Below are 10,919 nucleotides of genomic sequence, written 5' to 3'. Positions count from 1 at the left end.
ATACCAATATCCCTGATGAACTTGGATGCAAAAATTCTCACCAAGATGCTAGCTAGTAGGATCCAACAGTACATGAAGATTATTCATCACAACTAAGTGGGTTGCAAGGGTGGTTTAATTTGATTTGATCCACAAATCAATGTGCTATACCACATGAATAAGGACAAGAACTATATGATCCTTTCAAATGCAGTAAAATTTGACAAAATACAACATTCTTTCTTGATAAGGCTTTGCAGTGTAGAGATAGAGGGAACATACCTCGATATAAAAGCTACGTGTGAAAAACTCACAGAAAATCTCAACGGGGAAAAAGCTTTTTCCTCTAAGGCCAGAAATACAACAGGGATGTCTGCTCTTACCACTACTATTTAACGCAGTACTAAAGTCCTAACCTGAATCAGACAAGGAAAAAAAAAAAGGCATCCAAATTGTTATAGAAGTCAAACTTTTACTCTTCACAGATGACATGATCTTCTATGTAGAAAATCCAAAAGACTCTAGAAAAAATTGCTAGAACAGATACAGGAAATTCAGTAAAGTGGCAGGATGTTAACAATAACAACCGAAAACGTACATAAGTAGGTTGCATTTCTATACACTAACAATGAGGTAGAAAAGAAGTCAAGGAATTGATTACATTTATAATTGCACCAAAAGCCTTAAGATACTTAGGAATAAACCTACCAAAGAGATAAAGGATCTGAGCTCTGAAAACTATACAACACTTAAATTGAGGAAGACACAAAAACAGAAGATCCCATGCTTATGGAGCATGGAGGCTGAGGGAAGACCTCTACTGGGGAATTCAATAGAATAGCCAGACATTAAGCTATTTTTGGATACAGAGTCCAAGTTGATAGCAATACCTAAAGACCAGAAGCCTTGTCCTGTCTTGTTGTGTAGGCCTGGTGGGTCCAGATAAATGGAGTGACCAAAGTATGAGATTAAAGAGGTATCCTGGATCCATACACCTACACATTCTTTCAGTCTCTGAATGTGTAACTGGCATAGATGTAACTGAAGTAACCCACACATTGGCTTCTTGGACTGAATAACTGCTATACTAGTGGGGACTACCAAATAAAGTCTTCTGAAACTACCTACCACAGAGCCAAGATAGTGAATCAATATATATTTTGGAGTTGTCAGGGCAGAGCATATTAGTACCATCCTTCAGGATTTTAAGGTTTCTAGGCTGGTGATTTCTAGCTCAGCATTGTTTATTTCATCAGTCTGACTTTCGTATAACTTAGATTGGTTTAATAACTAGAACCTCTTATGCATTCAACCTAGTAGTCTCAATTGCTGCTGTCCTGCCAGATGAGCTATCTTGCTAGAGCAGATTACTGACTACATACCATGTATCTGAGGTCATCTTAAAGTGAAGGGGTTCTTTTCTATTCCAATCATAGAAGGATCAAAGACCATTTGAAATCATGTGGAATTAACATACATTTAGAGCTTTCTCCCCCAAGGCTACATTCATTTTCAGGCTCTGACATATTCAAAAGACTTGGGCCATTTGGACCTGTTAGAATAGATGATCCTTTATAGCAGAAGTCATGATGATGCACAGAGATGGCTACTACACTGGAAGCCTTGGTAAGCTACATGTACTTTAGAGGATAGAAGTTATACCCTATACAATTTCAGGGGCTTGTGACTTCAGGAAAGACTGTTAGAGGTCCAAGTTTAAAGACAATAAGGTTACAACCCCTCTAGAATAAGACAGATTGTAGTAGAGGATGTATGATGTGCTTCCTTCTTTGTTACAACATTTGGTAGGCTTTAGGTTCTAGAAACAGAACAACAACAACAACAACAACAACAAAAAAGACTAGTAGATCTGGTCTGTCATACAATCACCCCTGAGCCATATAATCCAATGATGTGATAGATGGTCTCAATTGAAGTGGTAGTTTCATGGATGTTTATCTGTCCAAACCCAAGTCCTATACAGACTTGTGCAGTTGTGTATCATTATAAAGTTAAAATGGATTATGAAATTTAGGAGAATTATCCATAGGAGGGAAAGGTAGGCTATAGAGTTTGTCAAGCTTCTGTTGGAAAAAAAAAAGCCACAACAACAACAACAAAAAGCCTCTGTTGGCAAATCATAATGCAGTCCTTTGGGTTGGGGACCTAATCATACTAAAGAGGAAACTTCAATCATGTACCAAGTAACACATCAATCTCCCATTATGTTATGGGGTCAGATTCATCAGATCATAAGTTTGGCCAGGCTAAGCAAGAATCCAGCAGAAGATAAAGACGGTAATGCTCAGGATTGAACCCTATACCAGGTGGCCCAGGCTCATGTCATTCATATCAGCTATACAAGAATCTTGAGTTCACACCTATGGATGTATAGGGGTCCATTATGATCAGCTAAAGGAAAAATGAAAAAATACAAGTTTTATTTGTGGATGGGTTGGTCCAATGTGTACGCAAACTGAAGTTGGTGGCAGCTCCTTTCCAGACACATTCAGGGTTCCTTTGAAAAGCAGCAGGTACACAAGAGACCTGGAAAAGCCAAAGCAATCTTAAGCACACAGAGGGCACTACACTTCCTAGTTTCAAGCTATAAGGCTAACCAAAACAGTATGGTACTGACATAAAACATAGTACAACATATTAAAATTAAGCACAGAAATAAACCCCATGCATATGTCATTAACGAATCTTTGACAAAGGAGCCAATACTCAATGGAGAAAAAAAAAACTTTAATGACGGTGCTGGGAATGTTAGATATTCACATATAAAAGGAAATTTTTGTTAATGGTGATGGATGAGGGTCTAGTTAGCTTGAAATTTAATACCAAAAATCATGAAACTCTAAGACATAATAAACCCCTTGACATGTATCTTGGCAAGAATTTTTGGGATGACACCTAAGACATGGGCAACAAAAACAAGACTACAAACTGAAAACTTTCTGCATAGCTAAAGAAATGATCACTAAAAGGAGAAAAAACCCACAGAAGGGGGAAAAAATTGTGATCCCCAATAGGTTAATATCCAAAATAGGTGAAGGACTCCTACACAAAGGAAAAATCCAGTTAAAATGGACAGAGACCCGAGCAGACATTTTCTCCAAAGATCTACAGAAGGCCAACAGTATGTGAAAATGTCAGGTAAATGCAAATCAAAATCAAAGTGAGCTAAACACCTCATACCCACTAGAGCAGTTATTACCAAAAGATTTTTAAAGATTTATTCATGAGAGACACAGACAGAGGGAGAAGCAGGCTCCCTGGGGGGAGCCCAATGTGGAACTCGATCCCAAGGACCTCTGACTCACACCCTGAGCCAAAGGCAGATGCTCAACCACTAAGCCACCCAGGAATCCCCCAAAAGATAATATCTACTGTTAGTGAAGACAGAAGACTTTGCATTCTTAATTTAAATTCAATTTGCCAACATACAGCATTCCCCTGTGCTCATCTCGTGTGCCCTCCTTAATGCCCATCACCCAGTTGCCCTATACCTACACCCACCTCCCATTCTGCAACCCTTTGTTTTCCAGAGTTAGGAGTCTCATAGTTTGTCTTCCTAGTTTTTCACCAGTTTCCACTCCCCCTTCCCTTATAGTCCCTCTCACTATTTCTTATATTCCAGATATTCTTATATTCTTATATTCCAGATAAGAGTAAAATCATGATTTTCTTTCTCCAACTGACTTCATTCAGCATAATACCTTCTAGCTCCATCCACATTGATGTGAATGGTAGGGGTTCATCCTTTTTAATGGTTGAGTAATATATATGTACATACACATCTTTATACATTCATTTGTTGAATGACATCATGGCTCCTTCCACAGTTTGGCTATTGTGGACATTGGTATGAACATTGGGGTACAGGTATCCTGTTTCACTACATCAGTATATTTGGGGTAAATACTCAATAGCACGATTTATGGGTCATAGGGTAGCTCTATTTTTAATTCGAGGAACCTCCATACGGTTTTCTGGAGTACCTGCACTGGCTTGCATTCCCACCAGTAGTGCAAGCAAGTTCCTCTTTCTCCACATTCTCACCAACATTTGTTGCTTCCTGCCTTAATTTTAGCCATTCACATTGGTGTAAAGCGGTATGTGGTTTGATTTGTATTTCCCTGATGCCAAGCGATGTGGAGTATTTTTTCATATGCTTGTTAGCCATGTGTAGGTCTTTGGAGAATTGTCTGTTCATGCCTTCTGTTCATTTCTTGACTAGATTTTTGGAAGGAAACAAAAGCAATAACGAACTATTGGAACTTCAAGATAAAAAGCTTCTGCACAGCAAAGGAAACAGTCAACAGAACTAAAAGGCAACCTACAGAATGGGAGAAGATAATTACAAATCATGAGATAAAGGGCTAGCATCCAAGATCTATAAGAATTTATCAAACTTTTGGTGGTTTCTAGGTTGGTATAGCTACTATGGAAAATATAGAGGCTCTTCAAAAAAAAATGGAAATGCAATGGTGAGAGAAAATATTTCAAGTATAACTGAGTAATACATCATAGAAGGAGAAGTAACCTGAAGAATATAGGCAGGATTTTGGGAAGCTGCACCTAGTCTGGTCAGGGGTCTGGAAGGAAGATGACTGAAAGGTCAGAGGCAAGGAGACTTGAGGTAGATACATGTAGAACATTTACAAGTAGGCACGAAGGACTTATGGTACATGTTAATACTTGTCAGAAAGCATTCACCATGGAATAGGTGCTCAGCCAAGGAGACAAAATAACTACCAATGATGAAGCTGACTAACTTCAACTAATCTAAGAACTGCCACAATGGTCAAGTTGGATTGGGCACCAGCAGCAAAGAGGTTTTTTATGGAAAAACCCAAACGCATGGATTACTACTTATCAATGCCAACCACTAACTACCTACTAATGTCTAACCTGCCAGCATAGAGTAACAGGGATCCTCCCAACAGATCTCCTTGAGGAATAGTGCTAGATCAGCCACTTGGTAGAAAGTTCACTACATTAGACCCTCTCCATCCCAGAAGAGCTATTATAATTGATTATTGCATGGGTAGACACCAATTTCAGGAATGAGTTCACTGGTTTTTCAGACTCAGCCCAGCTTTCATCCCCTAGGGATGTACATAGAGCCTTATATGCTCATGGAATGAGCCATGGAATCCCATACAACATGGCATCTGACCAGAGGATCTCCTATATAAATGAAGGTATGGAAGAGTACCCATGACAATGTGATTCACTGATTGTATCACATACCCTCTCTATCTAGGGGCTGACTGCCAGATGGAGTATTGGGACAGCCTGCTGATGACATAGCCAATAATTCAGAGGCAGAACTTCGCAAGGATTGAAGACATCGCTAAGGATGCATTATATTCACGTCAGAGTCCTCTATATAGCTTTGTCCTCTAAAAGGAAGATCTATGGGCCTAGCAATCAAGGGTGCCAAACAAATAGTCAACTAGCTTTGTTACCTGTGACCCAACTAAGGGACTTTCTGCCTACAAGTCTTCTCTGCAGTATTAGAGTCCTTAATCCCTAAAGGGGAAACACTTTCCAGAGGATATAACAAGGGTCCCAATGAAGTAGAAGCTACAGGTGCTTCTAGGACACTTTGGACTTCCCACGTCTAGGGATAAACAGGTAAAAAGACAACATTCAGATCAGGTGGTTATGTAGCCCTAGTTACATGGGAGGGGGGAGGGCAGGGAGAAAAGTATGTAACTCATGCGATTCATTTGAGTACCTCTTGATGCTATGTTGACCAGTCATGACTAAGGAAGTACAGTTACCCAGAACTGTATATTTTAAAGGGCTCAGGAAAGCAGGTTTGGGTCATATCACTAGGTAAACCATGGAGACCAGCAGAGAGGATATCTGAGAGAAGAATTAGAGGATATCAAGTGAAGGAATGAGCACTAGTTGTGGCTGAGGACAACTGAAGCAATGGGATCTATAATTCATACCACTAGCATTTATAGGTCTTTCAGTAGAAGATACCCACCAGAACCCTGGAGGACCTGCTCTTTGAACACGTATGGAGAGCTGGATCCACATGGCATAGAATTGGACTGTAAACTCCATAGAGGCGTGCCCTCCAGACTTCAAGAACTGGACACCTGTAAGGAGTAATATCTGACAACTTCCAGGTATAACACCTTTGAGATTCAGTACAGTATTTGAGCTGATGCCACCTTCAAGCAATGCCCAGCAGAATGGTAGAGGTCGTAAAAGCTAGTTATCTGTACTCAATGGGGGAAATGGTCAATAGAAAATATTTGACCTGTTGCTCTCCTATATACTGAGCTGTGGTCTGAGTCTATATATTCTTTATAAACTCAAGTGACACTTGTTAGTCTGGAGGCTTTTCCTGCATATCTCTGGCTCTCTTCCCCTCTGACTTAAACATGAGGTGAGTAAATTTCTTGTGCTTCCAATTCCATTTGGTATACTTCCAACACTTTTAGTGTATGCCCAGTACCTTGGAGAGTGCCCAGCACAAAGTAGGTATTCAAATATTTGATCAGTTGGACTTGGTGCTGAGATAGAAAGGCAGAGGACTTCTCCAGATTTCTCTTTGGAAGAGTTTTTGGCAAGGGTGGGTAGAGGCTGGATACAAATACTGGAAGAGGTGTGTGTTTGTGCTGGATTTTACAGAGACCAGAAGTTGGACTTGCAGGAGTATTTTTGGTAACTCGTTTTGCCTTGATAGGAGAGGGAAATGAGATTCTCAATGACTGACCACCAGGCCATCTCCAATCCCTGAGGTATTAAGGGATCATTGGCCTGGAGAACAATTCTAAGTTCTGCCTCTTTACATCATAATCTGAACCCAAGGAAACTCTAGCTGTAAGAGCAAGGTACCAGCTGGTTGGCTCAGTGGTTGAGCATCTGCCTTTGGCTCAGGTCATGATCCCAGGGTCCTGGGTTTGAGTCCCACATCAGGCACCCTGCAGGGAACCTGCTTCTCCCTCTTCCTAGGTCTCTGCCTCTCTCGCTCTCTCTCGCTCTCTCTCGCTCTCTCTCGCTCTCTCTCGCTCTCTCTCGCTCTCTCTCGCTCTCTCTCGCTCTCTCTCGCTCTCTCTCGCTCTCTCTCGCTCTCTCTCGCTCTCTCTCGCTCTCTCTCGCTCTCTCTCGCTCTCTCTCTCAGACAATCTTAAGAGCAAGGTACCTAACTTGATTATTGTCCTCTTATCCAGCCAGACTACTTATTCAATAGGTACCTGTCAGGACATTGACATGAACTGAGCAGGCTAATATTGATATAAGGTACCCTCAAGTTCTACTTCTAATGCCTCTGGACCTAATTCCCAACTTCAGCAGTGGAACTGCTATTTAACCCTATGGTCCCTACTTGTCTCTGTGGCTCTCAGATCTCATTTCTTCCAATTCTGTTGGGGACCTCCCCCTCCCCCACTCTTGGCTTCCCCAAACCAAGCCACTGTCATTTAAACAAGTACCTGGCCAAATCAATTCTGGCCTGAGGAAAGGAAGTAGAGCTGTAATTCTAGGGGGTCCAGGACCAGAGTTTTTCATATATCACTTAAAATACAGAAATATTACTGTATAAATACAGGTTAAAGGATGCCCCATCATTAACCTCTCTGGAACCTACACATATGCCTAGTCCCATTAGTTTAACTCCATAGCAAGTAGAGGATATCAGAAAAAAAAAAAATCAAGATGTACATTCTCTGGGTGTTCCTGTCCTAGGAGGTTTTAAGTCAGAATACATCCAAAGCATTTCATCTCTTAGGATAGAGCATCTTCATGATCCTGAAATAGACCAGTTACAGGCAAAATAACTTATTTCTACCATTGTTTCAAGAGCCAGAGAGGTTCAAGTAGGTGTTTTGTCTGTGTCCAGCCAGAGCAGAGTGTAGTACACTAACAAATACAGGTATACCAGCCAAATTGGCTACTTGGGAACTGGAAACCACCCGATTTGAGATTCATCAGTATCTTTAGTCATCCTTAGACCAAATTTTTATTGCTATTGAATTGTGGCTTCTGGTTATTTGGGATTTTGCCCTAGTAGTCTATTTCAGAAGGTAAAAATTGTAGACCAATATGAAGATTTAGACAGTTTATGGGCTAGGATACAGGACTTTCAGCCCAATATGTAATATATGAAGGTTTTATAAGCTTTGTAGAGAAAAATGGTCCAGAGTGTTGAGCTAGTGGCTAAGCCTACAGATCTTAACTCCAGGCTCACTTCATTAAGAATCTTGCTAGGCTCCTGAAGTCCTAGATAGTTCCTGGTGAGGCAGACAATCTCTCCCATCATTCACAAGCAAGCAGTGCTAGGTCATACCCAAACCAGACAGAGGTCTTTAAGCTATGGGGCAAGCAGGGGTTTGCCATCAATCACAACTTCAAGACAAAGTTAGTCCACAAGCAGGGAAACTCAGGGCAATCATCTCAGAGGCCCCAGAATTCAGCCCTTTCTTCTCAACCTTGACTTGCCTTGACCTACCGCCAATAAAGCCATCCACTTTGGCTAGATACCAATGGTATTAGGGTTTCAGCCATCATTATACCTCTCTGAACTGCTTGGCACAAGTTTTGCCCATGTCACTGTTAAGTGTTGAGAGCCCAGGGGCTCCAACTTGAGGGTCCACCATGCTGAGCTCTCAGTACAACTTCAAGGGCAAACAGCATTTGGGCCTGGGACAACATCCTTTACACCAGCGAAGGCCACATGAGAAAGGAACTTTTGCCCTTAATACCTTGAAGGTGTCCACCCTCCTCCAGGACATAAAGCAGGGCATGTCCATTGGTCTGACTCTAATAGCTAAGTTATTATGTCCTCCCCAAAAGTGATAAGCATTTCACTGCTTTAGTTTGACATAAGCAAGAGCAGCTAACAATAAGTCTTGGGCACCCTATACCAGAAGTACCACAGGGTCATGCCAGAAGAAGCCAAGAAACAACAGCTCCTCATTCTCTAATACCCTGCAACAATAACTGAAACCAGACCAGTCAGGATGGTAAGGGCTACACATGGCATCTGTGGCTGTCCTTTAATAATTTTTTTTAATTTGGGAGGGAGAGAGAGTGAGCACATGAGTGGGCAGGGGAAGAGACAGAGGGGGAAGGAGAGACCTAAGATTTCATGCTGAGTGTGGAGCCAGATGTGGGGCCCAATCTCATGATCTTGAGATTATGAGGTCATGACCTGAGCTCAAACCAAGAGCCAGATGCCCAACAAACTCCACCACCCAGGCATGCCAAAGAATTATCTTAGAGAGCAAGCATGTACACATGTGAGCTGGGGAGGGAGAGAATCCTCAGAGTTCCCACTGAGCCCAACATGGGGCTCGAGCCCAGGACCCGGAGATCATGACCTGAGCCAAAAAATAAGTCAAGAATCAGATGCTTAACCAACTGATCCACTCAGGCACCTCTGCCCCACTTCTATGTAGCCTCTTCTATGTAGAGCTTGTGGAACATCTTAAGCTTCATGAACCAGGCCTCCCATATAAGCTGATAGAAGCTGCCCATAGTTCATGTTCCTAAAGACTAGGAACATTATGAACAGTTGGCATCAAGATATAAGAACCTGTTGCTGGAGGAGTTGTTGCAAGTGACCAATGCCAAGCAAATGTGGGCTCCACAGACTAGGCTTTCCACCAATGCCAACATGGCCCAAGTCTGCCTAATGCGGAGGCTCCAACATTGTTCTAGATAACCATTATCTTTGCTCTTTCTTGCTGCTAGTCAGGAAGACACCAGCTCTAATCATGGGAACCACACCAACTACCTACAATCTAGAAGATCTGGTATGCCCGGGTTGTGTTCTCTAGCATCAATTTGCAGCTGATAACATGCTGGGCTCAAGTCCACCTTACTTCCTAAGCATCTGGCTCCATTGTAGGGGTCTGGGAGAGATGATCTAGAGCAGTAATAGTATACTACTCAATTAGGTCTGCCCCTTAACTCCTAAGCCACAGTTAAGAAATAGGACAAGTAGTCTGTGACAACCAAGGGAATACATATCAGATCTGACTACAGAAAGCATGACTAACCCACGCTGCTGAGCTCTTAAAAAAAAAAAAAAAATTCACTGCATTGTACCAATGCTACACTTCTCATGGCTACTCCAAGCCAATGATTGATCATGGTAGGTAGGACTAAGGCAGGCCTGTTTCTGGGAGATGTAGGACTTGATTCATTGCAAGCTAAGACAATTCCCACCCAGCCTTTATTCCTTCTCCATTTCTTTGAGGCCACACTTCTATCAGTCTGACAGCTCTCCAGCCTCTGACTCTCCCCATTTTCTCAGGTGTTTTCCCCAGTAGGTTTCCTCCATGGTTAATCCAGTCTTAGCATCTTTCTTGCTGCAGAACTGGATGATCATTTCCTCAATTTGTAGAACTCCCTATATATTACAGAAGTGATTCTATGTAAACTCAGAATACTTCAGCTTTTAAGGCCAGAATAACCTTGATGTAATTGAAGAGGGCATTATAAAAGTTCTAAATATACTGCAAAAGTATTTCAAAGTTTAAGCTTTTAGCGAGTTAAATCAACTATGTAAAACTTATCACAGGAATGTCAGGTTTCTCTCTCTCTCACACACACACACACACACACACACACACACACACACACACACACAAATTCACCACACTAAACATGAGAAATCCTAGCTCAGTAGACACAGGAAGACCTGTCAATGTAATATCCATTTATTACAATGATTCAGCAGACTGGAAATATACACACTCTTCTAGTTGGGGATGTCTAAGACTACCTGTGGCTTGTGCAATCCTTATTTATAAAACATTAAGGGCTTTCAAGATTAGAAGGCAACATCTACTATTGAACATGTTAGAGGTCATAGTCAAAGCAAGAAATAAGTTTATAACATCTATGCATGGAAGTGTTTATTTGCCCTGTGGAAGTGGGTGAACAGGTAAGCAGGCAGCGGGGGT

General features: G+C 41.7%; 1 long non-coding RNA gene across 1 annotated transcript in view; it reads right to left on the bottom strand.

The window, feature by feature from the left end:
- LOC140636347 (uncharacterized) overlaps positions 1-6,794 on the bottom strand; it is a 147,927-nt gene extending 141,133 nt beyond the window's left edge. The window contains exon 1 of the long non-coding RNA XR_012033617.1: positions 5,987-6,794. This is a non-coding gene — a long non-coding RNA (uncharacterized lncRNA). The remainder of the gene's footprint in view (positions 1-5,986) is intronic.
- Between the last annotated feature and the right edge of the window lie 4,125 nt (positions 6,795-10,919).

This window comes from Canis lupus, chromosome 7 (genome assembly GCF_048164855.1).
Source record: "Canis lupus baileyi chromosome 7, mCanLup2.hap1, whole genome shotgun sequence".
NCBI classification, from domain to species: Eukaryota; Metazoa; Chordata; class Mammalia; order Carnivora; family Canidae; genus Canis; species Canis lupus.
The sequence above is the reverse complement of the archived record's forward strand: the minus strand, read 5'-3'. Positions and strand labels throughout refer to the sequence as shown.